A 17,072-nucleotide genomic window follows, 5' to 3' on the forward strand; every position below is an offset into this window, starting at 1 on the left:
ATTATATATATATTTTTCTGTACATCTTCATAGTGTATGTTTAGGCACAGAGAGTACTTAGTAAGAAACTTCTGTAAAAACAAAAAGCTGACACATATGTGATTGTTTTCAATTGCCAGAATTCCATGATCACTCCAAACCTCTGAGATAATAGATTGTTTGGATTTTAGATATTAGATTAATGTCTCTAAGTTGACTTAAGGGCCAGAGGAGCAGAAGAAACACTTTTGTTACAGCCCCCCCCCCGTGACCTTATGCACCACAGTCTCTGTATCTCTGCAAAGATGTTAACTTATCTCCACTGGAGACTTTAAATGACTCCATCTAGCTGTGGCTTCAAGTGTTCAGAAGGAAGAATGAATGGCTTTGCCTTTTAAAGAAGAAACCTTATAGTAATGAATATGTGAACAATGTATCATGGGGTTTAATGCAAAAGTAAACGATTCTACAGAAATATCTGTATATCTGTTCCCACTGAGAGCTTGACTTAAGCAGATGTTCTAATCCCTTGGACTAGACACACCCTGCATTGAAGAGCAAAGAGAAGCCTTGCCTTTTTTAGATTCGACATGTAAGTGATATCACACTGTACTTGTCTTTCTCTGACCTATCTCACTAAGTATAATGTGCTCAAGGTCCATTGATGCTGCAAATGGCAGGATATCCTCCTTCCTTGTGACTGAATAATATTCCCTTGTGTATATATATATGTGCCACATCTTTTGTATTCACTCATGTGTTGGGCATTTAGGTTGCTTTCATTGCTTGGCTATTGTGGTTAATGCTGCAATAAACATGAGTGCAGATATCTCTTTGAAATACTGTTTCTATTTTCTTTCAATAAAAAATAATAAAACTGACTATGGTCACTTAGAAAAATAAAAAGGCTTTAAAAAGTAGATAACAATTTATTCACACATCTATTCTTATCGTCATTAAGGAATGCTTGTTTCTAATTATTTACATTGTTAAATTCTTATGTCCTCCCTGCCGTTGTTCTGGATTATGTAAAGAGAGAAATGTAAAGATCTTGTCCTCATGCAGCTTACACTGTGTATGGGCCTTACATAATGTTATTTAGGCAGAAATAAATATTGTAATTATATACATGTATATATATATGTGTGTGTGTGTGTGTGTGTGTATAGATGTGTGTGTGTGTATATAGATATGTGTATGTATGTGTATGTGTGTGTATATATATAATTATTTTATGTGTAGTGATCAACAATCTAAGTAGCAACCAAATAGTCATTTTTTAAGATTGGTTTCAACCTAGTGCATCTTGCCTGGAGATATAATTGGGTATTATAGAGCCCTAAGGACCAAATATGGTAACTTTAAAGTAAGGTAAAACCTAGAGTGCATGGTGATTGAAACAATGAATAAATAGATTAATGGTTGGATGTATGAATAAGTGTGACATTTGTTTATTATTTCGAAGGGTAATAAATATCCCTCTCATTACCTATAGGCAAAAAAGTAAACGCTTTGGTGAAGAATTTTGTGTTTTTTGATCTCTATTCCTTTATCACCTGTACAAATGTATTATGTTTAAACAAACTAAAGTGGATTCTGTTTCTATGACTGTAATAGGACTGATATGACAACTCTGGAATATTCTTCCTTGTGTCTCTTTTTCCATGGAAGTGTGGTTGTGCCACTCAACAGTGTTATTTGGATGGAATTCCTTTTACTTCAGATAATGTGATCTTATTCCCTGACCACTGTTTTGTGGACAGTGGTCCCAGGCTGCATTGAATATGGTGCCCACTCTTAGACCAGGAAACGGTCCCTGATAAAACATGAGTAATTAATTCCTCCCCTGATATATTTAGTCTAAGGCCCCAATCTCTCTCTGCCCCTGCTGACTGTCCATTAATATAGAAAATGCCGACAATCAAGTTCTATTTCCCTCCCACTTAAAGTACCTAATTATTTTATTTTGATGAAATATGCCCAAGTATTTACTATTTTAACTATTTAAAGTGTACAATATAGTGGAATTAAGTATATTCACATAGATGTTACAATCATCATCACTATCTACCTCCAACCCTTTGCATCATGCTCAGCTGAAACTCTGTATCCAATAAACAAGTCTCCATTTCCCTCTCCCCAAGATCCTGGTAAGTGTGAGTAAACTTTCTGTTTCTATGAATTTAACTACCCTGGATACCTCATAAAAATGACATCATATAGTATTTTTCTTTTTGTGACTGTCTTATTTCAGTTAGCATAATGTCCTCAGGTTTATTTAGACTGTAACATGTGTTAGAATATCCTTCTTTTTAAGGCTGAATAACATTCCATGGTAAGAATGTACTACACTCTATTTTATTTTTTTAATTTTTAATTATTATAGAACTTTCACATTTCCACTTAATTTGCAGTTATTACAAAATACTGGCTATGTTCCCTGTGTTGTGCAGTACATCTTTGTAGCCTGTCTTATACTCAATAGTGTGTTACTCCCACTCCTCCCACTCCTCCACACCTTTATTGCCCACCCCACTTCCCACTGGTAACCACTGGTTTGTTCTCTATATCTGTGAGCCTGCTTCTTTTTTTATTGTTGTTTTTGTTATATTCAATAGTTTGTTGTATTTTAAACATTCTACATATAAGTGATATCATATAGTATTTGTCTTTCTCTGTCTGACTTATTTCACTTAGCACAATGCCATCCAAGTCCATCCATGTTGCTGTTAATGGCAAAATTTCATTTTTATGGCTGAGTAGTATTCCATTGTGTGTGTGTCTGTGTGTGTGTGTGTGTAGTATACAATAAATATCTATACATACTAAATCTATCTATATCTATCTCTGTGTGTGTGTGTATCATATCTTCTTTATCCATTCATCTGTTCATGGACACTTAGGTTGCTTCCATACCTTGGCAATTGTAGATAATGATGCTATGAACATTGACATGCATGTATCTTTTCAAATTAGTGTTTTTGGTTTTGGTTTTGGTTTTGGCTTTTATACCCAGGGGTGGAATTTCTGGGTCATATAGTAATTATATTTTGAGATTTTTGGAGAAATCTCCATACTATTTTCCACAGTGGCTGCATGAATTTACTTTCCTACCAAGAGCCCACCAAGGGTTTCTTTTATCCACATCATTGCCAATATTTGTTGCTTGTGTTCTTTTGATGACAGCCATTCTGACCAGCAAATACACTACAATTTATTTACCCATTCATATGTTAGTGGATAACTAGATTGTTTCCATTTTTTTTGTATTGTTTTGAATAATGCAATTAAAACATTGGTGTACAACTATATATTTGAGTTCTTACTTTCAGTACTTTTGAGATATATAACTAGAAGTTGAACTGTTGAATCAAATGGTAATTTTATGTTTAATTTTCTGAGGAATAGTTATACTGTTTTCTACATTAGCTGTTCAATTTGTTCCTACCAATGATGTACAGGATTCTCAATTTCTCTACATCCTCACCAAAATTTGTTTTCTGTTTATAAAGAAATGGCAACCATATTAATGTGTGTGAAATATATCTCATTTCCTTAATGAATAATGATGATGAGCACCTTTTCAGGTACTTATTGGCCATTTATCTCTGTTATTTGGGGAAGGTGTCTTCAAGTCCTTGACTATTTTTGAAATGAGCTCTTTGTTTTTGTTTTTGTTGTTGCTGAGTTAAAGGGTTCTTTATATATTCTGAATATTAATTTCTTATCAAATGTATGATTTGTAAACATTTTTTCCCATCCTGTGAGTTACCCTTTATTCTTTTGATATTGTCCTTTGATATGCACAAAAATTTAAATTTTTGTAAAAACCAATTTATCTATTTTTTAATTTGTTGTCTACACATACCTTTGGTGTATATCCAAGAAATCATTGCCAAACCCAATAGAATGAATAGTTTCCCCTACGTTTTCTTCTAAGAGATTTTGTTTAGCTTTTACATTTAGATCTTTGTTCTATTTTGAGTAAATTTTTGAATATGGAGGAAGGTAAGGGTATAACTTCATTCTTTTGCATGTGAATATCGAATTTCTTCAGTATCACTTGTTGAAAATATTGTGCTTTTCCCACTGAATGGTCTTGACACCTTTACCAAATCATTTGACCACATATGAGAAGATTTATTTACTGTATTCGTCTATATGTCTATTTGGATTACAATAGTTTGTACTAAGTTTTGAAATCAGGAAGTATGATATCTCCCGCTTTGTTCTTCTGTTTCAAGATTTTTTATTTGTTTATTTGGGATCTCTTGAAATTCCCTATGAATTTTAGAACTTTTTATTTTCTGGAAAAATATTGGAATGTTGATAAGAATTGCATGAGATCTGTAGAATCTGTTGAGTAGTACTGACAGCTTAACAATATTAAAACTTGCCACCTATGAACATGGATGTCTATTTCTTTATGTCTTATTTAATGTCTTTTGGCAATGTTTTCAGTATGCAAATCTTTCTTCTTCTAGGCTAAATTTATTTTTAATTAATCACTTTGATCCTATTTTAAATGGGATTGCTTTCTTAATTTTTTGAATTGCCATGTTAGTGTATAGAAATGCAACTGATTTTTAATTGTTGATTTTGTATCCTCCAAATTTGCTGAATTCGTTTATTTTTTCTATTTTTTTTTGGTGAAATCTTTGATATTTCTATATTTAATATCATGTCGTGTGTTAAGAGAGAATTTATTTCTTCATTTCCAATTTTAAATCTCTTTATTTCTTTCCCTTGTTTTATTACACTGGCTAGTACCTCTAATTCTATGTTAAATAGAGGAGGGAAAAGTGGGCATTACTGTCTTTTTTGTTATCTTAGGGGAGGAGATATCAGTCTTTCATCATTGAGTAGGATGTAGCTGTGGATTTTTCATGCATGGTTTTTATCATGTTGAGGAAGTTTTCTTCTATTCCTACTTTTTGAGTATTTTTTTAACAGAAAAATTATTAAATTTGATCAAAGGATTTTTGTGAATCAATTGGATGACCATTTTTTTTTTTGCTCTCTTAATGTGGTATATTATATTGATTGATTTTTCCATTTGGAATCTACAGGATGTAATCAACATTTATAGAATACCAAAAACATAAGAATACATATTTTCCTCAAGCTAACATGAAACATTCACCAAGATAGACCTCATTATGTATCATTAAACACACCTTAAAAATTGAAAGGAACAGAAATTTTATAATGTATGTCTCAGACTAGAGTGAAATTAAACTAGAAATCAACAATGGAAAGATAGCTGGAAAGTCCTAAAATACCTGGATAGTAAACAACACATTCTACATTATACATAGGTCAAATAAGTCTCAAGAGGGATTTTAAAATGTATTCAATGAAATAAAAATAAAAATACAACTCATCAAAATTTGCAAAATGCAGTGAAAGTTGAAGGAGACTTATAAGATACTTTTGTCATGATATATAATCTTATGGAGACCATAAACTCAATTTTGGGAAGGGGAATAGGAAGACACAAAGCTGCAGTTCCCAGGAAGGGAAGTGATCCTAAAATTAAATTCATAAATGGTTTCCAAGCAAAGAACAAATCCAGGGTGTTGCCAGAAAACAAAAGAAAAAAGATGGAGGGGTCAAATATGAAACGAAGGACGTGACTGAAGAGTCTTTTGCTTAAACCTCAGAATCATTATGGTTGCATCCTTGGAGTATGACATAATAAGGAAAAGACTCTCTGAGGAGATATAGTATGTATCATAGATGCTTTCAAACAATTGGGCTTCTGGAAAGTTTAAGGGAGTTTTTCCTCACCCTTCTCAGCAAAAACCCAAGGTAGAGATAGGGCTACATTGAAAGGATTTGTGGGTTCAGCATTGTTGAGCCTTGATGAAGCTCACCTCAGAAGGCTTAGAACAAATTGGAGGGTATTTGTGCTAATGAAGAGCTACAGGGGAACCTGTTGATCCTGCCCTGGCACTCCCATGCATGACTATACTTTTATACATTTTTCCTTACCATTTTATTCTCTTATCTGTTTTTACCCTTTGTTTTTCTTTCTTTTCTCATTTCTTCACCTCTTTTTGGACAGTTTTGTGTAAGTAATGGACAGAGGACAGGCCTTGGAATCAGAGAGCTTGCATCTGAGACTAAGCTCTAGAACCAAGCTAAGTGACCTAGAAGATGTTAAGTCTAATCTCTTCACTTGCATAAATGTAGGAATAATATCTAATTTACTGTGTGATCATGAGGATTAGAGATATAAGTGTACTTCCTTAAAGGTAGAAAGTTTCCAATAAGAGTGGCTGTTATATTGTTTTTATTACTGTTGCTACAATTTTGTTTTTGTGGTTGATTTGGGTTCTTGGAGCAGCTGTTAGTAAACTCTACACTGAATTTCTTTACTCTACATACTCTTTATTATGATTATTTTTATGAGGTTGATTTTGATAGCAAATATTGAACTCTCTTAGTCTCTTTACAGCAGAGTATCCATCCCAAGATGCTTTGAGTGCTGGCTGCTAGAAAGGCTCACATGATCTCCCTTTAGAAATGCCTGGGAACTTGCATCCTCCTATGTCTCCACTTCTCTCAAGATTTCTTCTCAGAGGATTCAAGCAACAAATCATCTACAGGAATTGCCATCTTATGCTTTGCTTCTAACATACTAACATTAGAAAATTATTTTTTAATTTTTATTTTTAATACTACAAATATATCTTAGGCCTTCCACTAGCAACCAAAGATACAGCAAGCCCTCAGTTGAAGAGAATGCTAATCTATACTGTATCAGTTTCCCCTTCCTGGCTCCGCTTCTGGCATGATGGTGTGCAACTCAGAATCACTCCTCAAAAAACTGATGAAAACTATTTTTAAAACACATTTAAAAATAGTTGGCCTTATGAGCATACACAAATGGAAATGCCACTACAGATATACAGCAAATGAGGACACATTTACTCAAGAATATTTACTGAAGCTCCATAAAATGATGAGTCTTTAGTATTTGAAGATCCGCACTTTTCCCCTCTCCAATCATTGAGCTGGGAACTCCACCCAGACTTGTACAACCAAGAACACAAGTTTTTGACTCCCCCCAGGTCCTGGTTGGAGGGTTGTCTTCCTGGGAAGGACATGACATTAGCATTTCTCATACTGCCCCTAGATACTTGTTGCTGAGGCAAAGTTCTGTACTACTGCAGCCAACAGGTGGGGGCCCCATTCTTCCACCACGTTTCCTCTCATGAGACATAGGTTCTACCTTGGGCATGGTAGGACATTGAAGTCCCAATTGCTATTGACTCAGCTCATATGACAGGGGCTTGTGCCAAGGGAAACAAGCCAAGGACACCTGGGGCTCTTGCCATGTATCCACTGAGCACTTACTTCTTCAAACTGGGCTATCACTTAGAATTGACCTATTGTTCCTTACTCCAGCACCAGAGTTGTGGCTCAGAGATTTTCCCTGGAAGGAAAGGCAGACCATAGAACAGAGAGCTCAAATTATCTCCCCAAAGGAGCCAACTTTATTTGCAACAGCATATGAAGTTCAAATCTAAGTTTGCTTTCAAAAACAGTAGAAGTGTTGGTGAGAGGCAATGGGGAGGAGACTGATAAATTCATTGAAGATACAGGCTAAATGATAAGCCAACTAGTTGCTGGAGAAAAATAAGAAACCAGCTGCAAGAACTAGAGTCTGAATAAATTTCAAACTTTGACCATCAGGAACTGTCCCTTCATAGCAGCCTGTATTTGACTGGATTAGGGTGTAAATAATTTATTCTCCAGGGCATTGTTATGAACAATAGAGCTTTTAACCAGCAGTTAGTGGAGTTTCATAGGTTAGTGTGGTCAGGTAACTAGACAAACACTGCCTAAGCCCTGCTAAAACCTTGTTATCCCAAAGTGGCTGGGCATGTCCAAGGATGAATCCCTGAGGAAAAACATCAGAGGCTTTACCCTGTGTCTGTTTAGGGGATAGAGGAGGAAGAGAAGGGAATGGACAACACTAAAATAATCCAGTTAGTCTTTAAACAAGTAAACAAGCTAACAACAATGACAAGCACTGAAAGAGGGGAGAGATGAAGCCAGTCCCCAAAGTTGCTGCAATATCTAAAATGTTCATTTTCCAAAAAATATGAGACATGCAAAATAAGCAGGAAATTATGGCCTAGATACCAGAAGAATAGCAGGCAATAAAGCCACCTGCAGGAGAAACCAGATGTGAGAAAAGAAGCCATTATAAATATGTACAAAGAAACAAAGAAAACCATGATTTTAGAAGTAAAGCATGATGACAGTGTCACATCACATAGAGAACATTAATAAAGAGACAGAAATTATTAAAAATAACCAAATAGAAATTTTGGAACTGAAAGGAGCAATAACTGAAATTTAAAAATTCACTAGATGGAATCAATAATACACTTAAATGGGCAGAAAGTAAAAGTACTTAAGAATAGATCAATAGAAATTATGCAATCCAAGAACAGAGTGAAAAAAGAATGAAGAAAAAATGAGCAAGGCCTCAGAGAAATGTGGGACACTAATGTATACCAACAGACATGTAAAGGCAGCACCAGAAGAACAGAGAAGGGAAGGAGCAGAAAAATATTTGAAAAATTAGTGGCTAAAAACTTCCCATTTCCTAAAAAATTTAAATCTACATATCCAGGAGGTTCAACAAACTGCAAGTAGGATAAACTCAAAAAGACCCATGAATAGACACATAGTAAAAATGCCAAAGAAAATCTTGAAGGCAGCAAGAGGAAAATGACATCTTGCTTAAGAAAACTCGTATAAGATTAACAGTTGACTTATCATCAGAAACAATAGAGGGCTGAAGGCAATAGGATAACCTATTCTCAGCCCTCAAATTTTAAAAGCTCTTAATCAAGAATCATATATCCAGCAAAATTATCATTTAAAGTGAAGATGAAATAAAAAGACATTTGGAAAACAAAATCTGAAAAAATCTGCTGCCAGTAGACCTACCTTACAAGACATACTAAAGTTAGTCCTTCAGGCTGAAAGCAAGTGACCCAAGACAGTAATTTGAATACACACACAAAAAAAACAAAGAACACTGATAAAGGTAATTATGCAATTATAAAGGAGTATAATTGCCTATTTCTTATCCTTTCTTATCTTGTTTAAAAATCATAAAGCAGTATACATTTAATTGTATTTGTGGGCATATAACATACAGAAATGTAATATATTTTCCAATAGCAGGGCAAAGAGGTTGGTGAGAACAAACCAACATTGGGTTAAGAATTGACTCCAGATGTTTCACTTGAATCCAAAGGAACAAATGCATAGAACCTGAAATGGAAAGAAGGCTAATATGAGAAAAATTATACATATAACATAAAAATTGTGTTCTACACTGGAAACTGACACAACACTGGAAACTGACTATAACTCAATTAAAAAAAAAGAAAAATTATACGTATAAACTTGCTCTCTTTTCTCCTCTCAGCTTCTTTAAAAGACATAAAATTACATAAAGGAATAATAATTATAATGATGTACTGTCGGGCTTATAACATGCATAGAGATAATACCTATGACAAGAATACCACAGTAAGAAAGAAAAGAGAGTAGAGCTATATGGGAATGCTGTTTCTACATTCTCTGAAATTGCTGGTGTAATTGTGAAACTGTTTTTGATAAGACATATATGGTAAGGACTAAAGCAATCACTAAGTAAATAACTAAAAATATATAGCAAGAAAATCATTAAAGAAGTTAAAAAGTAATATTAGAAAATATTCAATTAATGAAAAAGAAAACAGTAATGCCAAAAAAAGACTTGTGGTGTAGAGAAAATAATAACTTAAATGAGAAATGTAAATCCTATTGTTTTGCTTAGTTTTGTTTTTATGAACTCTGGATACAAGTCCCTTATCAGATATATTATTTGTGAATATTTTCTACCATTTTGTGGGTTGTCTTTTCATTTTCTTAACATTACTTTTTCAATTAATGCTATGTCTCTCTCTCTCTTTTTTTTTTTTTTTTACTTAAAATGAATCAGAGCAAACACAACATGTGTACAAATCTATAGATAAAGCTGCTCTGGAAAAAATGCATAAATACATGGCAAAGAAATGAGACTTGGCATTTTAATGCTGATCATGCCATCCTCAGTGCCATAACACCAAATCTGTGCTTGCAACACAGTAAACTATGTGTATCTGCTATACCCTACTTCTCAAATCCAGGACTTATGAACTCAAATCAGAATTTCCCATCAAAAACTCAAACTTGAATTCCTGTACTAGGAATGTCTCCAGTAGAGAGCACTAATGTTTTTTGAATATTCGGTGTAAGTAGCTTTAATTGAGATAAGGCCTAGGAAGGAGTTACAACCATTTCCCATTCCCATATATCTGGGTACACAAGACATAGGCATTTATTCCATATCTATTAACAGTTTACAGAGCACCCACTGTCCCCAGGCACCACATTAGGCCTTGGGATCCTGAGGAGGAAAAGATACACTATTAACCTCAAGGAATTTGGCCTAGTGAAGAAGACTGTCTCAATCCCCTAATAACATCTCCTTGCATCAATCAAGGAAAGCATTTACTAATCATGCACTTTCCTATCACAAACTACATACATATATGTAGAAAAGCACATGGACTGTAAGCATTTGCAAACAGTAGGTTCAGGAGGGCCTTAGAGAAAATCTAGTCAAAATCTCTCATTTTATACCTGGAAACTTTAAACCCAGAGTGGATAAATGACTTACCCACGATCACGATAAGAACTAAGATTAATATGGCACTTCCTATACGCATAGAACTGCTCTAACAGTATTGTTTATTTAATCCTCACCACAAATCATTTTTGAAATATAAAACTAAGGCACAGAGAAATTAATTAACAACAAAAATCAAACAGCTCACAAAGGCAAAGTCAGGATTTGAATCTAAGTAGTCTTGCTCCAGAATCCATACTTTTAGTCACCATGCTATATTTAAGTAGCTATGTCTAAAGACAGTCATGATTTTCTGACTCATGTTTTTACACTGTCTTGTTATTTTATACTGTCAGGGATTCCAGCATCTCTAGAACCCATTGGTCAAAAATTATCAAAGAAATCTCAAGATATTATGGTACTTCAAAGTCACAAGATCCTCGATTTGGGGAAAATGGCTCAATTCAACGTGGATTTATATGTTACCAGAAGGTGAAGATGAAGACATGCACAGACATGAGAAATATAGTAAGTAATCTTATAAGTATTCTTTTATCTTACTTTGACAAATGTTGCCACTTGTGTCTCATTTCCTTGTTTTCCTGAATCACTTCCATGTACTCCTTCTCACTTCCAAATCCCAGTCTTTAAGTGTGTTGATTCTTCAATCAAATAAGAACATGTTAATGTAGACAGAGCTAGGGATTAAATCTTGAGAGGACCCTGCAGTATACAAGATAGAGAAAATGTGCATTTCAGAAGCCTCAGACTTCACTTCACCCATTCATTTATTATCTAACAAATATTTATTGGCTGCCTGCCATATGCACAACAATGCACTGGGTTCTGGGGATGTGCTAGTCTATGTGATGGATGTGACCTTTACCCTCCTGAGGTCTACAGTCTTACAGCATTCCTCCAGAGTAAGTTAGGGATCCATAGTTAAGCACTTGTCAATTCTCAACCTTTTGGGCCTCTGAATGATGCCTGAGCTACAGGAGGATGAACAGAATGACTCAGCAAGACTGGGGACTGCTAAGAGATGCTGTCACTCTCAGGTGTGCAGACTACAGAGGAGTGAGCATGTTATTTTGAAATGACAGTAATACACTGTTTGAGTGATATGCATGAACTATAAAATAGTTTATAAATAGAAATTATTTGCATTATGATTATGTTTTGTCAGAATGCACACATCAATTTTTTGTGTGTTTGTGTCCTTGAGGACCCTGAAGAACAAAATTTTGTATCTGATTATTGAATTGGTTAAGTAAATTTAGCAAATCCAGGCATTTTATTTGATAATCAAGTTCACTCAAAGATGAAGGTAAAATTATAAAATTTACACCCACTTACATATTTTTTCATCCTTTAGTATGCTTCCCCCCTCATTTTTACTTGTAATCAATCTGTCTGTAACTCCCCCAGTTACACAGAGGCCTTTACCAGACACAAAAAGCTATTCTGCTCACAAAAACAACAGGCTTCCTTAAGCCTTAAGTTTTTTTTTTTTTTTTTTAATTTGCCCTTTAGGTCTCAATTTCTCTGAGAAATCTGGGAAGTCCTCTCCATTTTAGCCCACTCTTTCATCTACCAATATAAGACCCAACTACTTTTGCCCTTCAATTTTGTAATGAGATAAAGGACGCCTGATTTATTATCATACTGCTCTTTTTCATAAGGTGACCTGGTTACATTCAGCTATTATAAAGCATATTTGAGTCATAGGCTCTGAACCATGTCAATATCCTGTACTAGGAGATTTTAATCAGCCCTGAATTTGCTCATATATCCAGCTACATATTTGCCTCTATTTTTTTTTTTAAACTATAAGTTTCTTGAGGGCACATGTTTATTTGTTTTTAAATCCTCCAAAAACAATTTGGTGGAGAGACTGAATTGGAGATAAAGAAGTTAGCAGAGATAAATTAGTAGAATAAGTGGATAATTGGAAGGTGTGCCTGCATTTGGATACATAGGATTCAGGAGACAAAGACAAAGAGAACTGTGGTGTGGGGACACACTGGGGTTTGGTTAGTTAGTCCCCACTGATTTATCATGTCCAGCCTAACGGTCCCTGGAGGAATGCTTGGAGACTTGTGGACCCCAGGAGGGCAAAGGCCACATCCATCAAATGGACCAATGTATCCTCAGAAACCAGTCCAGTGTTTTGCCCACAGTAGGCATAGAAAAAAACATTTGTTGGATGATAAATGAGTGGTAAGATGAAACGAAGTCTGAGATATCTGGAACATGAAATATTCCTATCTTCTTTTCTGATATAGTCCAGGATAGTTACATTAAACACATAGAAAACAGAAACTCCTGCCTAGACTGTTAGTGGCTTGCCCCAGATCTCACTGCCAGAAGAGCCACCAGCAGAAGCCAAGATACCAATTCTCATACACTTTCTGACTCATATCTCTTTTCCTCTATTTCTAAAGTGTTCTGAATCTTGTTCTTTTACAATTTATATTGATTCTTAAAAATTCTTAACAAACTATATTTATGTGTGTATATATACATACATACACACACACACACACATACATATGCATACATATTATGTCCTAGTCTTAGAGAATCAGTTAAGGTTAGAATTGAAGTTCAGTATTAAATGTGTATTACAATTAACAGATAGCCTAATATTAAGCCAAGAAACACATATGCACAAATACATACACACAAAGTCATTGAGGAAAAAAAGATGGGAGGGGCATGGAATCAAGGCCTAGCTGGTATTAGACCTGGGTTACTTCAAATGAAAGAAATGAAAAAGTTGACTATGAGGAACCTCAGAAACCAGCTGTTTTCACAGTATCAGGAAAACTTTTGCCCAGATTTCAACATGGTCCAGGGAACACAGATTGAATTCTTACAGGGATCCCAGCAAGCACTGTCTCAGTCACTAGCAGAACCCATCAGGGCTTTTTTTATATCACTTCACAGGAGCTAAGGAGCACTAACTCTGCTTTAATTCTAAGCTTTCAGCCTGGCTTCACTTGCAAATATTTTCTTAGAAGTCTTCATTTTATGGATGGGAAAGAGACAATAGTCAATAACTGGCTGGCTCCTGTGTGGCAGATTCCAATATGGGACCCAGATGACAGTACATATTCTTTAAATGGGATGCATGGGAAACTTTCAAAGAAATATTTGGACATCTTCCAAGAAGACAGATTAGCTGGAGATGGCGGGCATCCTGCTGCAGGGAATCGTGTTTTCCCCTTGAAGGAGAGCCTGGAAGATCACCTTCCTAACACTTGTCATAAAAGGAAGGGATGTCATATAGTTAAGGCAGAGGGTCAATCAGCATAGTGGGGTGAGAACACAGAGTAATTGGTAGTGAATATTTAAGACTGGGACCATGATAAGGGATCAGCTCACACAGAAGTGCACAGCTGGCCTTGCACAATTACAGTTTCTAGTCAACCGACCTTATTCCAAAAACACTTGCAATGTCGACCTCATCCTGTCCTTGGACTTCTCACCACTGAGCTCATTCTCAGGGGTCATTCTCAGAATTTCTCCCAGGCCCGAGGAGAGCTCACGTTAAAACTCTGCAACCAGGAGATTGAAAAGGTCAGGAAAACATGGTGAAGTCTTTGATCAAAAATAAATAAAAATTCTTCATCAATGACAATATGCTCAATCATACACAGTTGAACCAGCAGGATGACTTTCTGAGAATGCAAAGCCATGAATGCCTTCTCACTTTTGTTCTTTTCTTCTGACCTGATGTCTCAGTAGGACTAACAAACTTGAACCCTGGTGTTGAGAAAATATTGCAAAGTAGTATTTCAATTGAGCACTGTAAAGCTAGCCAAACTTTCCCAGACCCATGTTCCTATGCTCCTCCTTCAACCCTGCGTGGCCCACCAACCTCTCCTCCCCTTTCAGGTGCTGCATGCTTCCCCTGTAGATTACATACCTCTGAGAAAAGGAATAATGATTCCTGTTTACCTTCGTATTCTGCCTCACCTCTCCAGAACTCCAGTGCTTTCTTTTATACACTGTAGAATTTCAATGTTTTAATAAATTGAAAGAAATAGAGAATTTTCCATTATCAGAAATAATTTTATAATACAGAATTGGAAAATAACTGTTAATACTGGATAATATTCTGTCTTCCATTAATCATAAAAATTTTCTCATGACACAGAGAAATCTGAACTCTTATCAAGGCAGCCACATGGAGCAGAGATGATGACACTCAGAGTCTCTCTTTTTTAAATTTTTTTTTTTTATTTTTTGGTTTGGTTTGGGTTTTATTGTTTTGTTTTGTTTTTCAGGGAATCAACTCAGAAAGGCCCTGCCAAACCTAGGAGTGAGTTGATTGCTCCATGTAGGTCATGCAGTTCAATAACACAATTTGTAGTGATCCTTTCATTTCTGTTATTTGTGACTCTGCTTGTGCCATTGGGCAGAGGAACCGGCCACATTGCTGCTCACAGTCATCTCCTTTATCATATGAATGTGAGGAGCCTACCACTAGATATGTCCCCAAACCAATGGGATGCTGTAGAAAACAGAGTATTTCTATGTCTTTTTCTTCTGGATTTTCTCAGGTTACCAGAAAGAGATTGACTGAGCCCTGAGGGTGGATTGGTCATTTTAAGACAATATTTGGGGCAGATAAGGCAAACATATAGAATTTAGGTCTTTCTAAATTTTACTTCTCTTTCATGAGTCTCTTTCTGATTATTATCACCTGCACTGATCCATCTATTCATGTAAGTAGTACTTGGTTGTTTTCTATGTGTTCACCTAAGTTCTGAGCTGTTTGAGGTCAGAAACCAATATTGATGATTTTTGATATTGTTCTTGATATCTAGCATACTGATGGGCACAGAATGAGTGCTTAATAATTATGATGAGACTTCTAAACACAATTTTACACTTTGACAAATTTGGCTGTGGAAATAGTAACTGAGTCTTTTAGAATTGTCTATGAACAGAATAATAAATGTATATAGGAAATTTATAAAATATAGATGGGAAATAAAATACAGCAGCATCTTTCAGAGACACAGCTTCTCTTTCCTTTCTCTTTCCAGATCCATGCAGGTGACAGATCTTTCTCTGTCCACCTCTGATGGAGACTATATTCTTTACTGTCCAGTAGCATATTCCCTTTGATTGTCTCTTAGGTATGCAGAATTGCGAGCATATTCGAACTTTCCTTCTTTCCTTCTGTCAAATTCTTGTCAGCAGTTTTACACAAACACACACACTCTTCCCCCACCACCAATCTTTTGCAGATTATAATCAGGAGTTCTTCAGGCTTCTGCCTAAGAGGGTGGACTTTGCAGACTGGTGGGCCTGGGTTTGAACCTTACATGATCACTTTGGATAAGTTTCTGGATTAGTTAAAATTAGCTGCCAGTTACAGAGACTGCAAAGAACAGTGGCATAAACAAAGTGATGTTTGTTTCTTTTTCACATTAAAAAAATTTCTAGAGAGACAATCCAGAACTGGTATTATGATTTCACAAATCTCCTGAGGCTTAGGCTGGTTCCACTTTTTAGGTTTGCTAAACATCAGATGAGGTCCTCAATCTCATAGCCCTAGATGGAGCTTTATCCATCACATGCAATGTAGAAAGGAGGAAGGAAGGAAGGGAAGGAGACTGAGGAAGGCAAGCATCTATGATCTCTTAAGGAAATTTCCCAGAGGCTGTCATACACTTCCTGTTACATTTCATTGACCAGAATTTAGTATTGTGACCTCACTAAGCTGGAATAGAGACTGGGGAATGTTGTCCTTATTCCAGACAATACTCAGCTGAAATGTGGGCGGTTCACATCCTTAGAAAGAAAGGGGGAAAGGAGCATCGGAGTAGCCAAATACCAGTTACTCTATACCACTTTTTTCTTGACTGTTATTACCCATCTCACAGGAGTCTTAGGATTAAAATAAATGTTACTATGAAAGCATCTAATACAGTATCTAGCATAAAACAAGCTTTTGGTTAATGTTAGTTAATATCCCTCCTTATTCCTTTTTTGTGAATTTTCTCATTTCCCTGATAACCCATCATTGGCATCCAAATTCTATTTTAAATACTTGCCCCAGTTGATGGTACTAAGCTGTAGTCTTGTACCTTTTCATAAGATGGAGCAACAAATACATTATTATTCAATGTCAGCATTAATTTTTTAGCTTAAAGTTTGGCTTAGATTTAAGACATAGCTCTTGGAATCAAATAGACCTAGATGTGAATCCTGGTTCTGCCACTTAGTCAGTGTCTAACCCCAGCCTCTTGCTCCCTCCATTTCCTCATCTGTGACCTGGGGTAAGATTCAGATATGAGGATTAAATGAAAATAATAGAGAGAGAGCACCTGACAAAGTAAGTGGTAGTTTTTCTTATCTTTTTAAATTTGGCCTAATCTGGGTGAACCTTTTT

General features: G+C 35.6%; 1 long non-coding RNA gene across 1 annotated transcript; it reads right to left on the minus strand.

Moving 5' to 3' along the window:
• Window positions 1-9,083: 9,083 nt before the first annotated feature.
• On the minus strand, window positions 9,084-15,803 carry LOC141575011 (uncharacterized). The gene is made up of 4 exons (XR_012502216.1): window positions 14,322-15,803; window positions 14,101-14,223; window positions 11,225-11,325; window positions 9,084-9,279 (listed from the first exon to the last, which is right to left on the minus strand). It is a non-coding gene; the product is annotated as an uncharacterized LOC141575011 (long non-coding RNA).
• Between the last annotated feature and the right edge of the window lie 1,269 nt (window positions 15,804-17,072).

This window comes from Camelus bactrianus, chromosome 25 (genome assembly GCF_048773025.1).
Source record: "Camelus bactrianus isolate YW-2024 breed Bactrian camel chromosome 25, ASM4877302v1, whole genome shotgun sequence".
Lineage (NCBI taxonomy): Eukaryota > Metazoa > Chordata > Mammalia > Artiodactyla > Camelidae > Camelus > Camelus bactrianus.